Source organism: Danio rerio, chromosome 3 (assembly GCF_049306965.1).
Source record: "Danio rerio strain Tuebingen ecotype United States chromosome 3, GRCz12tu, whole genome shotgun sequence".
NCBI classification, from domain to species: Eukaryota; Metazoa; Chordata; class Actinopteri; order Cypriniformes; family Danionidae; genus Danio; species Danio rerio.
In genome coordinates this window covers 31,133,538-31,133,851 of record NC_133178.1, presented here as the reverse complement: position 1 = coordinate 31,133,851, position 314 = coordinate 31,133,538, and positions in this window count along the sequence as shown.

Sequence of the window (314 nt, the reverse complement as noted above, 5' to 3'; positions counted from 1 at the left end):
AAGAAGATGTCAGTAACTCAATTTTGACAAAAATGTCAGATAAAACCTTATTCGGTGACGAAATATAGAAAGATAGAATAAATCAAGTTTCATTAACAGAAAAACAGCAACTAGGCAGATATGGGACAGCCAGTCCACAAATATTATGAAAACAAATGATGTGGAAACGTATCTATAACAATGTGTCAGATGCGTCCATTGGCAGTAATAGTTCCAGTGATGTGAGGGACGTGCTCTGTGGCGGAAATGGGGTGGGGGTCTGTGACGAGCATGTTCGATGGGAATCGCGTAAGGGAGGGGACGCAAGCGGCGCA